Below are 19201 nucleotides of genomic sequence, written 5' to 3'. Positions count from 1 at the left end.
AATCAACTTTTCTTGTCGATTATTGGTTACGCGTGGCCGGCCACCCCAAGGATGGCCTCTGACTGCATTCGTCTGTTGCCAACGTTGCCATAAACACCAAATGGTGTTTCTGTGGACGTTAAATTGTCTTGCAACATCACGTTGACTCCATCCTGCTTCAAGCATACCAATGGCTCGCAGACGCTCATTTTCGGACAGGCGTGGCATTTCGTAATGTTAAATAATTGCGTAATGTTGTTGTTTTTCTGAGTGTTTTTTTGTCAGCACGATGCTAAACAATGTATTTGGAATCCCGTTAACGCACATGTTTTCATACCCATTCTTGGTTAGTGAAATGCATGGGGCTTGCATAAAAGTCAACTTTTGCATGGAATGCATGCTTTTCTGTAGCAGTTGCGTTTTTGTGACTTGATTCGATACATGTACTATAATATTGAAAACTAGTTTGCGATTTATTGCGATTGCTTGTCTCACGATAGTACACTATCGATTGCAACTTGAAACAATCGATACTATTGGTGATAGTTTGTCTAACTATCGATAGTTTCGATGGTTAATTTGTTTGGTACATTTGCTTTCTTAAAAACCATAGAAACAACTCCTATGATCATCTAACCTCTTTCGTGCTTTTGTTTGGATTGCACTACTTTGTCTGCTTGATTTAGAGTTATGTCCCTTAGCTACTCGTCGCTAGGCAACATTGACAAGATGGCGGACGCCACATGTCAGTTTGAAATTGTCGCCAATCAGGCAGGCAAATCGTGGGTATGGGACCATTTTGGCTTTGTCAAAACGCAAAACGAGACAGACAAGCAAAAAGTAAGTTGTAGAATCTGTCGGATAATTCTAAAGTATTCAGGAAATACTACTAATCTGACCGACCAACTGACAAGACGGCACCCAGATATTCGTTCACGTGAAAAAGGGGGATCCCGGTCTTCAGTCAGTGGTAGTACCAGTACCTCGACGCCAAAACGTGTGCAATCAACCAGTAGATGAGTCTGTCTACTCTTATGCAACTTTTGTCAACTTTGTTTCCTAATTGATATGTTGAATCGCATTTAGTCATTCAGTGAATGCCAATGTGACAATTAAAGAGTTTGACAGTTTGTACAGTCAAATACTAGTCATTCAATCACATTCATTCACATTGGTGCTAAAACACTGCAGAAACCTAAGACTTTACCAGTTACATGAAGTGAAATTTTGTATTAAAATGTTTTTGAGAGGTCAATTTGAACTTGTTTTCTTTTCATTTCTTGATTTCTTTACAAATAGTAGACTTCTATCAGAAAGTTATAATTATTTTGATGGATTATGTCAGTCAAAATGCTGAAATATATGCTGCTAAAGCCTGCTATAATTCCAAGTGAAAACTATCGCAATAGTTGTTTTAACTATTGCAATAGTAACGCAATAGTCAAAAATGCCTCAATAGTCACCCCTATTGAAAACCAAACTTTACTTGTTTGAAAAACACACTAATTATTGGTGTCACAGGAACTTTTGTTGTTGAGTATATATGTACGGGAGACAATCGGCCTGGTTATGACGTAATGTGCGCGTTTGAATGTCAGTATCCCCCGAGCATTGGTTTGTATTCAAGAATCAACCCAAATTTGTCAACGCTTGTCAACATCCCAGTTTTCGTGGCTTTTTACCAAGTGATACAGCCTGTGTCACTGGCGGTTTTCCTACATCAAAAATGCATTTTATTATGCAATAATGTTACGCAAGCACCACCCTCAGTTTGTATTAGTTGATTTGTAAGTTCTTCGTTAAAAAGTCTGAAAATATCTAATAATTTGTAAGTTACACCAGTACAAAAGTAATCAAGTTGTAGGTCAATAGAGGCAACTTCACAATGTGGGTTCAAGGTCCAACGATCATTAGTTAGGTCACGGATTCCAAGGGGTTTAACTCTCATATACTCATGAATTCCGCCTCTTTTCAAAGTCAATTCTCACACAGCAGCAACGTGTTTTCCCTCACTTTCCCTCCCAATTCAGCAGTGTCTATTCCAGTTGGTTTCACGTCATTTGCACATCCATTGTAGCAAGTTTTGTTATTCAATTGCTTGTCGTAAGAGGCGACTAACGGGATTGGGTGGTCAGGCTCGCTGACTTGGTTGATGCATGCCATCAATCCAAATTGCGTGGATCGATGAGCATGATATTGATCACTGGATTGTCTGGTCCAGACTCGATTATTTACAGACTGCCGTCATATAGCTGGAATATTGCTGAGTGCGACGTTAAGCAACAAACCAACCAACCAGTTATTCAATCAACATGTTCTCACAATCTTGTGATTGGAAACTGCTTGGTTTCCTGTTTCAGAAAAAAATCCTACGTGGCTTCAACTGATGTTCACTTCAAGTCACGGATGCTCGTTAACGAAGGACGGAGTACTTAAGACAACCCGGATAGAATTGATCTTCAGCAATCCGTCTTGTCGAACAGGATCAGGTGGTCAGGCTTGATGACTTTGGTTGTGGTATGTCATCGTATCAAAATTGAGTAGCTAGAGCCCAGTAAAGATCCGAGGTAGAACAGGTCTTCAGAAACCCATGCTTGCCGTAAGAGGCGACCATGCTTGTCGTAAGAGGTGACTAACGGTATCGGGTGGTCAGGCTCACTGACTTGGTTGATGCATGTCATCGATCTCAACTGCGTGGATCGATCCTCATGTTATCAATCACTGGAATGTCAGGTCCAGACTCGATTAGTTTACACACCGCCGTCATATAGCTGGAATATTGCATTATTATATTGCGGCGTTAAACCAGAAACAAACAAACGAGCAGCTGGATTCTCTGGATGTCAAGACCCGTGAAGATTCCAGGGTAGAATAGGTCTTCAGCAACCCATGTTTGCCGTAAAGGTGACTATGCTTGTCGTAAGAGGCGACTAACGGGATCGGGTGGTCAGGCTCGCTGACTTGGTTGATGCATGTCATCAACAACAACAAACCAACCAACCAACCAATTGCGTCGGTCGATGCTCATGACATTAAACACTGGGTTGTCTGGTCCAGACTCGATTATTTACAGACCGCCGTCATATAGCTGGACTATTGCTGAGTGCGGCGTAAAACAACAAACCAACCAACCAACTGGATGTCAATCACTGGATTGTCTGTTCCAGACTCGATTATTTACAGACTACCGCCAAAGAGTTGGAATATTGCAAAACAATGATGACGATACGCCACAGTGAAGAAGTGTTCAGCTGACTGTCCAGTCTGTAGGATCACTGTCAAAAGATCAGGCCAGGAACCGATGTCTAGTCGAACCGACCAATGAGCTTCATGATTTGTATTTTCATACTTTGACGAGACTGACAGAAGCGACGAACTTGTTTAGGTGGCCAGACTCGGTGACTAATTGCATGTCACCGTAACCAGACGGCGTTTATTATTGGTAACAATATCAATCACTGTGCCTGGTCCAGACTTGATCATTTACAGGTCGTCTTCGTATAGATGAAATGGCGCTGTATTACCAAGAATGAACTACTAAATGGTCAAGACCACAGAACTTGTGAAGGTTATTTTAAAACGACCATTCAAAGTAGTCACGTGCTGATATCGAACTCTACAAAGCCAAACAGTTTCATTAAATCCATTACACAAAATTTCATTGACACACATTTAGAGGCAAAATGGATTCCTAATATCATCTTGTCCTTAAATTTGAAAATTGTCAAAAAGGAATTGGTTTAAACATCATTAAATGTCCCTAAATATCCCACAATATTTCAATCTCATGTTGGTTTGTTTGTTTGTTGCTTTACGCCGCACTCAACAATAGTCCAGCTATATTACAGCGGTCTGTAAACTAATCGAGTCTGGATCAGACAATCCAGTGTTTGATATTATGAGCATCGTTCCACGCCATTGGGATCGATGACTTGCATCAACCACGTCAGCGAGCCTGACCACCCGAACCCGTTAGTCGCCTCTTACGAGAAGCATAGTTGCATTTTACGGCAAGCAAGGGTTGCTGGAGACCTAGTCTACCCGGGATCTTTACTGGTAACGTATTGCAGAACGTAGAGTATGTCACCATACTACACCAACCTGTTGGTCATATAATCACAGGTGATTTGTCTCCTTTTGACAATTACAGCCTTCTTGATGCTGTCGAAACATGCCAAAATATAGGCCAGTCGACGTGAACCTGTTGCATGTCTTTGGATATGGTAAAGGGATGCTGTGATTGGTAGGATGCACAAACTGAAAATGAGGATACGAATTGGAATATGCCCGATTTCTCCAAAACAGCTGTCATCCAGGCAAGCCTACATGAAAAGGTTGTCCTTGCACCCACTGACAAGACCTCAAATAACATGACCGTTATGTCTAAGCACAATTGTTTGAACTTGGTACCATAGACATATCTAACAATGCCACATGTTAGTTCAATATCTTAACTGAGAAGCTAATCTACCAAAACCACGCATCTTGCACTTTCAACTTTTGTCTATTCATCTATTGCACTGGATTTCAAAGCTCCATAAAAATCCGTACAAGAGCGATATATTGACGCATCTGTACCATATCTCCAGGAAACTTGTGGACTTGTTGGTTGGTTTCGCGTTATACTCCACTGTCTCCCACGACAAACTTAATGGACTAAGCTAAATCCTTGATTTGGGGTCTCACTGGGGTCATTTGTGTGGTCCGGTGACCAGACTTCACTAAATACTTCTCCGTTAACGTTTCATGTACAGTTTGTGATCTTCCAAACACACATGTCCCATGTACCGAATTTAAAACGTTATGTAAATATACCCTCAAAAAAGAACATGATGATCTGCCATGTAGAAAAACACATACACGTTTATTTATATCATTTTAGTGGGTTTATTAAAGGGAAAGTGTACGCTTAAAAATCCCTTAAAAGGTTTTAAGAAACAAAATGCAAATTTACAATTAAGTATTATCAATGTTTGTGGAAACTTGTGGAAAGTTTACGCGGTTATTAGGCTTCATTTTCCGAGCTAAACTAGAGAGAGTTACTCATCTTAGATTGTGATGTAATTTGGTGCCCATTTAAACTGGTCCCCTGTCTAGTCCAAACGCAAATGCTAGTGCCAGTTTATGACAACATGGCATCCGATACTTGATTGTGAAGAACCAGCACGAGCCAGTTTCACGGTCTGGAAACGAAACAAAAGCTGGATAATTTGTCAGTTACATCTGCAAAGCCACATAGTCAAAACTATAAGCCCTGCTATATGACGTCGTCTGTATGTAATCGAGTCGGCTTCATCTGCCTAACTAGCTGTACGCTGCACGTATGCGTAACGAGTGAGCTTCATAGTTCTCTCGGGTGGGTCTTATTCACACTGACTGTCTTCGGGTAATGTTTGCTTGTTTGTTTGTTGTTTACGCCACACTCAGCAATATTCCAGCTATATGACGGCGGTCTGTAAATAATCGAGTTTGGACAAAACAATCTAATGATTGACATCATGAGCATCGATCCACGCCACTGGAATCGGTGACATGCATCAACCAAGTCAGCGAGTCTGACCACCTGATCCCGCTAGTCGCCTCTTACAGCAAGCATGGGTTGCTAAAGACCGATTCTACCCCGTATCTTCACGGGTCAAACCCTAAATGAAACCTCGAAGACCATGTTCAATCACATATTTGGTTTTCTATATATTAATCGTTTTCATAATGTTCATCTGACAATCTTCCTTTCAGTAAATCATTAGCATTCTGTGTATCAGGCGACTTTCACAACGACCTGAACCTAAAGCTTTCATCATTGATCGTGGCAGGTTTAACGATGGGAATATTTGTCAAAAACAAATCGTGGCATGTTTTACGATACGATTATTTCTCAAAACAAATTGTGGCATGTTTAACGACAGGATTATTTCTCAAAAACACATAGAAGACTGCATTAATTCTAGAAATATGTTCTCAACACAAGTATTGGTCGATGGTATTGACAAATTATAACCTGTTGGGTACACAAGGAACTATTTTTAGAACCTTGTGTTTCAGCTCAAATTGTTGTGTTATTTGAGACATTTCCAGCTCTCGCTGCCTTTCAACGCCATGTGTAATCCTTTGCACGGTGTTTCAAATTTAATACGCAGGGACTTTGTTGAAGATGTGTCTGACCTTCTCAATGTGACGTCAGAGACGATTACTACACAAAATATCATCTTGTCTAGTCAAAAACTGTTCACCCGCTTTTCAAATCTTCCTCTTTCTTTCTGTGGCAAAAGAACTTAAGCTACGAAGGCAACATTTCCCCATACTCTGATCAGCTTTTCACATGAACTTTTTATGAACTATACACATACAATGTCTTAACTATACGTGGAAGAAATACTTTGTATGAAGTATTTCTGTCTCCGCAAGACAGTTATTTTTCGGTCTCTTCTAATAAAGAGAATTTGCGCCTTTCTATTAGCTAAATTTGTGGTTCACAAGCGACTACAGTGACATTTATTCAAGAATTACATAACGGTCGGTTGAATATAAGAAACGAGAGCGTCGTGTGTGGATTCCCCTTATAATAAAGACTTATTTGCAGTCTGCATATCTTCAACAACATGTTTACGATGCTACATTGGTCTAAGATACAGGCAATTATACCTTCCTGTCTTCTTCTGCATCAGCCTTCGTATGCAATTAAAGAGCTTCATGTCTCCATTGGCCCTATATATCCATTGTTACAGAGAACCAGACTTTCACAAGACAGGTAATCAGTTTTATTATTCTTTTTTGACCCAATCACAAAGAACTTTTCTTAAGTACCACATATACTTTGGCAAAATAAACAAGTAGAAATTTGTGCCCAAGGACCAATATACATATGGATCGTTGCGTCGGATAAATGTAAAGGTTAGGAATTGATTCTCAACTCCGTGTCTCACTAATTACCCTGTTGTTCTATCTTTTGTATTTGTTGCGTTTCTGGAAGTCAGATAAATAATGCACAATGCAGTGAATCTATAGAACCTGAACGCAATCTGCATATGCATATAACTGGTTTTGCTCACGTTTCAAATTCCATGCGAGTGTGGTGGGTACCAGGTTAGGTTAACTGTTTACGGAGTACCATGTGGGTAACAAAATATGTGTACCTATATGAACATTTTTAAAATGATTAGTACAATACGATTTCCATTAAAAAACACATCGTCCATCGTACGATTCCGCCTACAGGTATATCACGCAATTGTCAATCAATCACTATCCATTAGTGATGCTACAGTTGTAGATTCGCGAATAGATGAGTGTATCCTGCTCCATCAGTGGGACCCGTCACAAAACACATGCAAAGGCAAGCCAATTGTTCACCCGAACAAACATGAACATATGGTCGAAATAGAGAATTGCACCGGACATTATTATTGTCGCTGATGCATTATTTTTGGAAATGTCCAACCATCAAACGTTTTGAAACCGTTGCTGAGTCCTTGAATGTTGTAGCGTCTGAAAAAAAGATAATACCACCTCGCAGCAAGAATTCCGAGACATTTATAATGTGAAAACATGCCTGGCTTAGCCTAATGATTACTGAAAATACTGAAGGTGTCGTAGGTGGTGTTAGAGATTGTCGCAGGATTTTGTCTGAGTGCTAAAATATGATTGACCAGCGACATCACGCTGTACATTCGGGGTAGAATAGGTTTTCAGCAACCCATGCTTTCCCTCAAAGGCGACTATGCATGTTGTAAGAGACGGCTAACGGAAACGGGTGGTCAGGCCAGCTGATTTGGTTGATGCATGTCAGTAATAACCGAGTCTGGACCAGATAATCCATTGAATGATATCATGAGCATCCACGCAATTGGGATACGATGTCATGCATAAACCAAGTCAGCTGGCCTGACCACCCGACGCCGTCAGTCGCCTTACGACAAGCATGGATTGCTGAAGTTCTATTCTTACCCGCATCTTCTCGGGTTTTCAATAAAATGTACTGAACGACAAAGTTGGCACTTGTTATTGTTTAAGCTATCAATCTTATCAATGCCGTTAGAAACGCTCAGTGTCCATTCAGAATTAATTATCTTGGTACGAAGGGAAAAATAACGATTATTTTGTATTGACAGTTTTAGCAGCATGATGTGAGCTTAGAATGTATTGAAGGATGTAGTTGGCACTCATTGCTGTTTATTTATACTATCACCGTATATACCATAGCAGTTTTATAAATGTTGTTATAAACACTCCCGATGTACATTATATTTAGAAATAACTTTGAGTGTCTTTACCAAGATGACGTTATTGAAATGGTGAGTGAGCGGGGCTTCACGCTGTTTTATCACCATTCCAGCAAAATCCAAACATGGAATTCTCACATTCTCACCCAACTAATATTATGAGCTAACTTGAATAAACTGCATATATTCTGCATTTTGCATATTTCTAATTACAGCAGACACAAACTCGTGATAAATATGTATACATGTAGTTGGTGATTCCTTGCTGAGGTAAATTTGCAATACCAAGAAAATATTATTCTCTAAGGAGGAAATTTTGTAATCTTAAAAATGCTTGCAAATGATTCATGCATAGTTTGTCTTGAGGAAACACGGCCTCATATTATATGTGAAAACACAGGCGATAGCCAGGCACCTATTGGGATTAATTCCTCCGCGGAAATAAATAGATGACTTATGTGATCAAACTCGATTAGAGAGCTGTGATTGCATGTAATTTAACATCATTATTGTTTGAATTCCCAACCTATGACGTGACATCATGTTTTTGAACATGTTATTTGTAATTTTCCGAATGATATTAGCATTTCTTAATAATAATAAGTCCATTTCTAAAGCGCCAAGTTCCATCCATCAAGTGGTTGCTCATAGCGCTACTTGATTGAAAAGATAAAAAATTGTAATTCAATAAACATTTATACAGTTCTGAAGTGTAATTGACAGTTCACTGGTTGTAGAAAAGTTTGAGAAGGCGTGTTTTTAGTCCAGATTTGAACGCAAACATGAGAAGATGAAGTCTTGAGATTCAGTTGCAGTTTGTTCCAAAGTACGGCTGCAGAATAAGAAAAGGATTTGTGTTCGAGAGATCATTGGAACGGTCGGTAATTGGTTGCTAGTTTCTAGATGTTGGCTGCATTGAAAGAGTGAGTGAGTGAGTTGCCTTCAACAGTATTCACGGGGTGTCAGCTTAATGTGGCAGGAAAGCCCGAAATGATGCAGGTCAGAGACGTTTACCTCTTCGATGAAACCCACGAGCACGGGTATGGTGCTGACAAACCGAGAAATATAATCGGGGCGAACCGGGATTCGAACTCGCAATCAAAGGTTTCTGGCGTACCCAAGGGACGCAACTCTTCACAGCGAATTGAGGCGCCTTAGATTACTGGGCCACCCGTGCCCCCTGCAACGAAAGAACGTTATGACAGAATAAAAAACTATCCTGTCTACTACTAAACCACATCCCCTTAGAAAGATCGGTCACTTTGAAAAACAGACTATTGGTACTACATAGAGAAAATTACAATCTTCGAGGAATGTCTCGTTTTTAAAATAAATAAAGAAATTCACTTTGGACAGATAATCTGTAATTTCACATTGCTCGTGGGTTCTTCTCAAACGGATACCACAGCCAAAGCTTGTATTTGTATGCGTATTTTCAAATAATCCAAACGAAAGATAAAACCTATTTGTACGGCGCATCAGTTATATATAACCATCACAAATTATGCACTGTCACGGGTTGTATGTAGACAATGTCTGGCCCACCATGAGCAAATATTGCAATTACATCCGAGTAATGCCACGCGTTCAATTATTAATAATCCCAGGACTTTGATGTTAAATATAAACTCCCTCATCAGTGAGTATAGTTTTTACATGCTTGATATATTGCCTTAGTTATGCCTACTCCAGACAGATCACTTGTTTGACAGGAACTACAAAAAATGCTTAGCACACGCATTGATCCTGTTAATTCATGATTAAGATCCGCCAAACAATGGTTACATTGCAATGACAAGACATGAAACTGTATGTGGATAAATTGAAATTCCATCTCAACCTACTCACATATTTAAAAAAAATGTGAATTAATATTAAGTTGTATCAGGCGCCGCGATTCGCTTTGCAGAGTTGCGTCCCTTGGGCACACCAGTATCCCGCTTCGCCCCGATTACGTTTCTTGGTTTGTCAGCACCATACCCGTGCTCGTGGGTTTCACCGATGTGGTAAACGTCTGAGGCCTGCATCACTTCGGGCTTTCCTCCATCATTCAGCTGACACGCCGGGATATAACTGGAATACTGTTAAAAGCGGCGTTAAACCCAACTCACTCACTCACTAGTAGGTAATATTTAGTTACGTAGGCTTGTGGCCACTGTAATGGGTTTCTGAAACAAATGAGAATTTAAGAAGCAATTGCTGAGATGTTTCCCTAAATTCTGGATATTGGATATTGTTAGAAAAGGTCTTCAGCAACCCATGCCCGTCGCAAGAGATGACTGCTTGTCGTAAGAGGCGACTAACGGGAGCGGCTGGTCAGGCTCGCTGGTTGATGCATGTCATTGTATCACAAATGCATGGATCGATGCTCATGATATCAATATATAATTACTGCCACCAACAATCCTCCGTAATAAACCAACACAATGCCGCCACATCAAATATATATTGATCATCATCGTTGATTAAAAATCAACACGGTTCGTCTCCGCTCGCCGTGATTGAATTTTGTCCAGACAATCTGTTTTATTACTTAATTCGAGGCCTTGTGTGATTGAGTCCGACAATAAGGTGACACTGTTGTGTTGACTGCCATAGGTCAGAGGTGCTTTCATTTATAAAGAGTTGAGATTACAGTTAGGTTATCATTTCGTGATAACAGTAATCATTATATGAAACAATCATCACTTCTCCCTGAAGGTAAAATTGCAATTCGTGTTGTATCGTGTGAATGTCTTAAAGTTTAAATATGCATACGTAACGTGTGTATTCTGTGATTGTGTGTGTGTGTGTGTGTGTGTGTGTGTGTGTGTGTGTGTGTGTGTGTGTGTGTGTGTGTGTGTCTGTGTGTGTCTGTATGTGTGTGTACATACATTCTTTGTTCATGTTTTGGTTCACGAAACAAATGAAATAAATTAATATGCATGCTCCTTCTCATACATCAATTGCAATTGGTACAGGCATTAAATCAAGCTCATGTAGAAGATAACAAGTGAAAGTGCATGTTCTTGTATAATAGAATGAGAGCTGTATCGGCATCCTACCATTACACACACTGTCGAATATGTCGAATATGTCGAATATGTCGTGTCGTTAAATACTTTGCGTTTGTAATATTGTGATTTACATTCGGTCATGTGATTCACAGGATTTCTATTGAATGGATCCGAAAAGGTACCCTCAGTGAGTGAGTTAAAATTTAACGTCGCATCGGCATTATTGCAGCCATATAGCGACGAGACCAAGTTAATTTATTCACAATTGAGTAATGTATGCAAAGTAATATTTAGAACCAATTTATGAATCATATTTGGGCATACTATATTTAAAAAAACAATTCATGAAACATATTTGAACATAACAATATCATTTAATATAATGTTAAAACACGGGCAATAGGCCACCAGTAGCCAAAGCCATACCACCTCACAGGGGATCGATCATGGAGACTTACAGTACTTCTGCTTCCTGCATGATACCACAGCAAGATTTACATCATCACTTTAACTACATCACTTTATTGTGCACAATGCTAGCCAATATTAAAAAATACTTATCAATGAGTTGCCTTAATAAGCACTGGTTGATGATAGTTACTTCGATTATGATAGGAGTGCGGGTACCCTCAGAAAATTGTTTGGATTTATAAAGTAAACTTACTCTAACGCACAGCTTGGGCACAATCTGGATAAGATTGGAACTTCGTGATCTTTTTACATGAAGTCCCTTGGGCGCCAATCACAAAAACGATGAAACACTTTTCTATATATCAGTGAGATTCTAACCATCGCATGTACTGGTTAAGCTCGGGGTGAAATGTTTCAGTCATGCTGGTACTGATCTCGTCAGAATTTGGAGCTCTGACGGTGAGTAACAAACGAAATTCCTATGTGTTTGTTTGACCACCAGTTGTACAAAGCCTTCCCTTTGGCTTTTCGTTTCTTTTCAAGGCGCTATTTCAAAGTCTACGCCATACAAATCAATAGTCAGATGAAAACGAAAAACATCCTCAAGGTTTATGGTTCAAGGCAATGCAGGATTTGAAGAAACTTCTCGCAGAAACAAATATTCTCACTGAAGATGGACAGAATTCTAAGTTAAAGATTTCCAGGATCACTTCCGAGTAATCTGGGGTTTCCATTAAGGACGTACTTAAGATGCGATTCCAAGAGCATATTTAATCAAATGCACCACAACGTTCTACACTGATCAGTGTTAGTCAAGACGAAAAAGCCATGCAAATAATTAAATTTGGTTTTCCCCTGTGGCGACAGAATTTAAAGACGACTGACACACAAGACTTTAATACAGAATTACAACGTGGTTTGGGGATATTAAACAGACAGGAGAGACGATACGTGTCAGTAAAAGGTCAGTGAAAGCGATGCTTGTTTGTGGATCGTTATGATCTTTGTCGTGTCTATATTGTGTACATGGATCCGTTAGAAATTTGGAATCGAACAACAACTTGTTATGGTAATATGAGTGAGTGAGTGAGTGAGTGAGTGAGTGAGTGAGTATGGTTTTACGCCGCTTTTAGCAATAAACCAGCAATATCACGGCGGGGGACACCAGAAATGGGCTTCACACAATGTACCCATGTCGGGAATCGAACCCGGGTTTTCGGCGTGACGAGCGTACGCTTTAACCACTTGGCTACCCTACAGCCCTATGGTAATATGAACACTACACATGACAAGAGGCTGTTAAACATTCCTTTCAAATAATACTCCCCCAAAAAGAAATGTATGAATGACGCGGTGTTACGCAACAAACACTTACATTTTTATGCAAATTGGTTAAGTGACGGGTGTTACAGGTTGAATAGGACATGTTTACCCTTTTCGTGTACACCTGGTGTCATCACTGATTTTCTTTGATCCATTTCATAATTTTCACCACTTTTTGCCTTTATTGAACAAAAGATCAAAGCTAAAGAAAACATACAACTTTGTACCAGCCTGTGGTGATGCTTGACATAATCATATAAAAATAACCCTTAACTGAAACAGGATGTCAGACCTTGTGAGTTTAAGTGAGATAAAAGCGAACAATTTGTGTGTGTAGCAGATGGATATGTTTCCAGACAGTAGGGTCAACACTGTCGCTACTGAATGTTGAAAAGTAAAGTGTACCAAAAATGTCGACTGCTGAAATTGTCAGATTGCAACAGGAAGTGTGATTAGAATTACCTCCCCTGATTGTTGATAAACCATGGCAAACAAGGCTGACTGAAGCTATTGAAGAGAGACACGAGGGCGATTCGAGGCTGACTTGTCATCGAGCCCAATTGCGTGGATCGATGCTCATAAGGTCAATCACTAGAATGTCTGGTCAAGACTCGATTATTTACAGACCGCCGTCATATAACTGTAATATTGCTGGGTGCGGCGTTAAACAACAAACAAAGAACATATTGCAATTTTCCCTAAGCCAAAGTAGACACATATTCAGTCTGCATTGGGCTACGGATGTAAATTGAAAATACTGTCACACGCCAGCAATTACACCACAACGGACTATTGCCGAGTGCGGCGTTAAACAACAAACCAAAAAACATCACAACGTCACCAAGAAGAATCGATAACGACAAATTAGATTGAGGAGACGACGAACATAACACCACTTGTAACACTCCATGGTATTAGCTTGCAACTGTAATCTTCCACACTCTCAACACTCATTAAAGCGTGTGACTAGAGCTGCCTGTCCACATGACAGATCATAAATACCATGGACACAACATAGTCTTCTTTGCATATCCAGTTTAACAAGCCAAGATGAATTTTAACTGAATGTTGAGAGTGTGCAATTACTGCCAGGGGCAAGGTAAACATAAAAGCTCTCCCTGTTGTTGAAAGCCAAAATAAAATGTAGTGTTAGTAATATTAAACAAGAACGAATCTGTTACAGAGACTAATTTAATCGGTTTAGTTGAACAAAAAGTGTGCTTATATTTCTGTGCTAGGAACGACGATTTAGAATCCAAACTACAGCTCTGAGATATTCACAGTGTCCCGTTGTCAGTATTATCATGCTGACGATGTAGAATGCATGGATACATTGCTTGTTAGTTTATTGTTTAACGCCACACTCCGCATTAACGCCGCATTTTTGCGAAAAGGAAAGGATTTTATCACATTTATTTATATTTTAAAATATTTATATGGTAGTTTCTTTCCCCTCCTTATGTATAGAAATGATGTGTGGATATTTCATCCCAAATATTACATTGTATTTGTATGATTGGTTGGTTTGTTGTTTAACGCCGCACTCAGCAATATTACAGCTATATGACGGCAGACTGTAAATAATCAAGTCTGGACCAGACAATCCAGTGATTAATATCATGAGCATCGATCCACGCAATTGGGATCGATGACATGTATCAGCCAAGTCAGCGAGCCTGACCACCCGATCCCGTTAGTCGCCTTTTACGACAAGCATAGTCACCTTTTATGGCAAGCGTGGGTTGCTGAAGACCTATTCCACCCCGGAATCTTCACGGGTCATGGATAGATTGATTGGTGTGGCGTCTTATAAAAGTAGGACACATAAAGTTGGAAATGTGTCCGGTAACACACTCTGAACATATGTATGGATCGATAGAGGATGAATAATTTAATTATTTTTGTGTGAATTTTACCAATTCTTCTAAATGGATGTGAAGTATGGGGGTTGGAAACTTTATCTAATATAGAACGTGTCCAACTACGTTTCCAGCTACGTTTTCTTAAATATTTAACATCACTTCGGACAAGTTCCCCAAATTATATGGTTTATGGCGAACTTGTACGATCTTCTGTAATAAATGTGGTTAAGATCAGAATGGTTTCTTTATGGGCAAAACTCTTTGCGGAAAATTATCTTTACTCGTTTACAAGTTTTTATATAATGATTATTCGACGATCTGTCATTTCACCAAATATGTAACAAATGAATTTGCTTTTTAACAGTAAACGATTATCAAATACCAAATGATTAATATACTTACACTTTTATCTAACATTGATGAAGCCGGAAGAATGCACCACATGTCCCACATAAAATATGCAAAACAATTTTTGCTATCATCACGAAAATTCCTAAATAGATTCAAATTCAAAAGAATTGACGACCCGTGAAGATTCGAGGTATAACAGGTTTTCGGCAACCTATACTTGCCGTAAAAGGCGACTAACGGGATCGGGTGGTCTGTCTCGCGTACTTGGTTGATGCAAGTCATCCATCCCAATTGCGTGGATCGATGCTCATAATATCAGTCACTGGATTGTCTGGTCTAGGCTCGTTTACTTTCCACGCCGTGATATAACTGGAATACTGTTAAAAGCGGCGTTAAACCCAACTCACTCACTCACTCGTTTACTTTCAGACCGCCGCCATATAGCTGGAATACTGGAGTGCGGCGTTAAACAACAAACAAAACCAACAGAAGAATATACATAATTTACTATTTATTGTCACCTGTTATCTATTTATTGGACCCGTGAAGATCCGGGTAGAATAGGTTCAGCAACCAATGTTTGCCCTAAAAGGCGACTATGCTTGTCGTAAGAGGCGACTGACGGGATCGGATGGTCAGGCTTGCTGAATTGGTTCAGCAACCAATGTTTACCCTAAAAGGCGACTATGCTTGTCGTAAGAGGCGACTGACGGGATCGGATGGTCAGGCTTGCTGAATTGGTTGATGATGCATGTCATTGTATATCAATTGCACCTCGGTTTTTTAGATTCATACCTAAATAAACCGACAATAATCCACAGTCAATACTTATACTTAAATTCGACAAGAAAACCTGTGTTATCTACAATAGTTGGTAGGATCAAAACAAAGTAGAACAACATAGGACCTGTCAATCAAGTCAGATGTTTGTCGTAAGAGGAGACTAACGGGATCGGGTGGTCAGGCTCGCTGACTTGGTTGATACATGACATCGATCCCAATTGTGTGGATCGATGCTCATGATGTTAATTGAGAATACTACATTCTTTCTCGTAAGATAACATTTTTCCGAAACGAGTGGACTTTCTATGGTATCTGACGACTTATTAGCCACGTCAAATATATATTTGAGTGTAAATACATAACTTTCGTTCGTTGACATACCAAAACTGAAACCGGTTGTAAAATCTGGTTGCGCACGAATATTGATATATGCCCAAATATGGGCATTATTGACATTTATATGCATACGCATTAACACAATGAGCCTGCAGCTGTGTTTGCAAACACAACAGCACCGACGCTGAAAATCCTTTTGGAGGAAATTCTTCAACTTATGGTAATGCAAGCGCCATGTTGTTAGTAAGAAGGACACTTATAAGAAAATTCAAAAAGTCACATTAGCGCCGCGCTTTGAATATCGGACGAACAGTCGTTCACTCGCACTGCCGGGGTCCAGTCTGAATTTATATCATGTCCCTACCACTTTGAAAGAGGGGATCAGAGTGTTCGCCAAAAACATTCATGTTAACTGTACAACCCTATACTGAAGACGTGAAAATCAACAAATTCAAGTCTCCTTGCTGTCGGTGACAGCTTCGAACGAAAGGCAAGGTCACCACTGGAATAAGAAAAGACAACCGTGATCTTCTCACAGCGTTTTACGCTAGAGATAGGGAATGTTATTGTCTGGTCGTGCAGCCGTGAACAAACAAATCCAGAAACAGTGCCACAAAATACGCTTCGAAGAGGACACTGATGGCACGACCGGATCATCCCAAGTAAGTTTAGATATCTATCCCGATAGTTTAAACTGACTTCATTTCCTTATCCTTTCACGTTAAATCAAATTGAAAGTTGGGAAAGTCGTCGGGTGCGCCACGCTCATGGGGACCCTCGATCTATTGATCGGTAGTCGACCATTGTAAACGGTTGGTTGGTTGGTTTGTTGTTTAACGCCGCACTCGCCGTTTGACGGCGGCATTGTAAACGGATATAGATCTTGCTCGATTATATAGTGTCTGTAAAATGCATAATTTATATAAAATGCAAACCGACTTTAATAGCATGTGGCTATCTTGTTTGGTTTGATAAAGTAAATATCTCTCGCTGTCATGTGATTGCAAAATGAATAACGTCTCGTGATTTTTTTATGAATGAAAAAAGTAGTCCCAGTGTGACAGAGGTCACAGTTATCCAATCAAAACGAATAATACAAAGTCAACCTTGTACGACACACGTGTGACGTACGGATTTGGTATCTTACCACCTGAATCTTTACTACGTGGGAAAAAAATCACTGATTGTCTGGTCCAGACTCGATTATTTACAGACCGGCGTCATATAGCTGGAATATTGCTGAGTGCAGCGTAAAACAACAAACCAACCAACCAATTGCGTCGATCGATGTTCATGACATTAATCACTGGATTGTCTGGTCCAGACTCGATTATTTACAGACCGCCGTCATATAGCTGGAATATTGCTGAGTCCGGCGTTAAACAACAAATCAATTGTCTCTGTCATGTGATCTTGTACAACAAACAAACTTTTTGACCTAGGTAGCAGTCTTCACTTCAATGTTTCATTTTTTTTTTCAGTGCGTGACATCAAATTTGTCTAAATCCGAAATAGTTATGGGTTTCACGCTCGATAATTTTCGAATTATTTTCTGACAACGACGCCAGCGGGGAGCGAAATAGCGTATTGATATGGCATAATAATAACAACAAAACAATATTATTATTGGTCTGTCAATGCAAGGACATTTTAGAATATTAAAGATATTTTTAAAACCTTTTTTCTCGAAACTGTTTGGTATTGATGGGAAAGTGACATCTTGTAAGAGAAGTAGAGGCCACGTTAATTTGTTTAACCTAAGTTAATTGTATTGTTTTGATAGGAAAGTGGTAATAAATTAACATTTTGATGCTAAAAGTAATGTGTACTTCTGAAACTAAGACAAAATTATCCTAGGGACGAAATCACATACCGGGTTTGGTACAAAATTACAAGAAATGTTTGGTCCAAAAATCACAACATTTCAAGTGGATTTCATGGAACGATGGGATAAAAAAAATAATTTGTTGGCAGTAGAATTAATTTTTACATTTTCAAACAATTATGTTTACGTGTACATGTCCAAACTGGTAACGGCTCATGTTTTGTCCTAAAAGTAGAATTTCTTCTGATAAATATGGACTCCTCAGAAATGACACGGACAAGTTCAATCAAACTTTTTTTGGACAACTTTTGTCAAGGAACGACAAAAAACATCTTTCAACTTTTGTGGGAAATTCTTGATGTCAAGAGCATTTTTATACACTGGGGAAAGTGTGATAGTGTGATTGCATGCAAGGGGAAAACAGGTTTGCAGCAGTACATGTATGCCCAAAATAAACCCATAAGGTGACAAAGTCATGGGGTGTGGCTGACAGGAAAACATGCACCTTGCAAGAGTAACCATGTATACAGGGACATCCCTTTCACTCAGCCCAGAGGACTGAGACATGTAGGGGCGATCGGATAGCCTAGTGGTTAAGGCGTTCGCTCGTCACGCCGAAGACCACGGTTCGATTCCCGATATGGGTACAATGTGTGAAGCCCATTTCTGGTGTCCCCCGCCGTGATATTGCTGGAATATTGCTAAAAACGTCGTAAAACCATATCTCACTCACTCACTGAGACATGTAGAACATGGTTAACTGATCAAGCATGTCAAATCCAAGGCTGATGATCTGCATTTATTTTTAATATGTGTACATCACATCGACTGATAGACAAAAATGTTGAACACAGTTCACAATGGTTCATGTTCTTTTAGAGACCTGCATGAGCGTCACTGTCACACACCTGAGTCAACTGCTACAAACCTTGAAATTCATGCCAGACTAATAACACATTATATACACATGATGCACAGACGTTAAGCGCCTTTGGTATGATTGAAAACATCAGACTACTTTTTACATAGTTTTACATTTCTTCAATAGCCCTTTGTTCCAAGAAGTACTGACTGTTTAAAATCGTCCACCCTCTTTACTAAAGCAATTCAGCAGGC

This window comes from Haliotis cracherodii, unplaced genomic scaffold (genome assembly GCF_022045235.1).
Source record: "Haliotis cracherodii isolate W230 unplaced genomic scaffold, xgHalCrac1.p SCAF_18, whole genome shotgun sequence".
Classification (NCBI taxonomy): Eukaryota; Metazoa; Mollusca; class Gastropoda; order Lepetellida; family Haliotidae; genus Haliotis; species Haliotis cracherodii.
The sequence above is the reverse complement of the archived record's forward strand: the minus strand, read 5'-3'. Positions refer to the sequence as shown.